The following is a 1,073-nucleotide window of genomic DNA, read 5'->3' on the forward strand; positions in this document are numbered from 1 at the left end:
GGCATGTTGAAGAAGAACCCATCCGAGTACCCTTATCAGAGCAACGCTGCCTGCGCGGAAATGACCGCGATGGGGGAGAAGTACATGAACACTCCCATTCCCATCCTTGCGCAGGTATTTTAACCTTAATGAGATTGCCTTGACTTATTTTCTAAGTCTTTTTGTACTCATATTTTTGCTTATGATTTGCAGATATCCGCGCTTGCTGACCAGCCCGACCTCGGCGTGCTAAAGAAATTACTTGACGAGTGCGAAGGGGCTGGCGGCGACGATGGCGCGGAGAATGCTGGCGTTGCTAGCGGCTCTGGCGTGGCCAAAGGATCCGCTCCTGACACTGTTGCGCCAGAAGTCTCCATACAAGATGAACAACTTGACTACGGTCAGTTTGGAGATGATGAGGAGCAGGCTGCGCCAGATGCTGAGGGCGATGATGAGGATGATGAAGAGGCTGATGTCAACGTGGAGACTTGAGAAGCCCTTCATGTTTTTTTTTTTTTTTTTTTTTTTTTTGTAGTTTGTATCTCATCTTGTAAACTTGTAAATTTCAATACTTTGGAATGAAATATTGTTGTTCCCTTCTTCACATCTTGCGCATTCGCATTCATCTCTTTATATCGCATGTTTGCTTGTCGAATATAAGATATGCTTGCACGTTGGAATAAGAACAAGGTTGTAAGGAATTTATTATACTTAACCCTTGTCATATTGTAAGTGATTTTGCCATATCTTGATTATGTTGACACGTGTCTTGGCGCTTTCATTATTCCTCTTTTGCGCGACGTTATCGCGCGTTTATGGAATTATGAGTTTTTTAACCTTACGCGTCAGTATGTTGCTCAGATATCAATTACAGTTTTCAGCGCGACCCCAACCTGAGACCTTAACAACTATGTTTTGGCATTTGCTTTGCCTTAGTTGTGTTTTGGTGTTTTATGGTCAGGCTGCGCAGTATGTAGGATGGATGTTGTGAGTGATTTGAGCTAAGGCTCACATTATTGGGCTAAGGCCCTGACGTTTTAGAGTTAAGACTCTTTAACGCGTTTGCGCATGTATGTTTTACTTCGTTTTATTTT

This window comes from Bidens hawaiensis, unplaced genomic scaffold, assembly GCF_021521415.1.
Source record: "Bidens hawaiensis isolate Kalapana, Puna unplaced genomic scaffold, B.hawaiensis_p1.1 tig00059775_1, whole genome shotgun sequence".
Lineage (NCBI taxonomy): Eukaryota > Viridiplantae > Streptophyta > Magnoliopsida > Asterales > Asteraceae > Bidens > Bidens hawaiensis.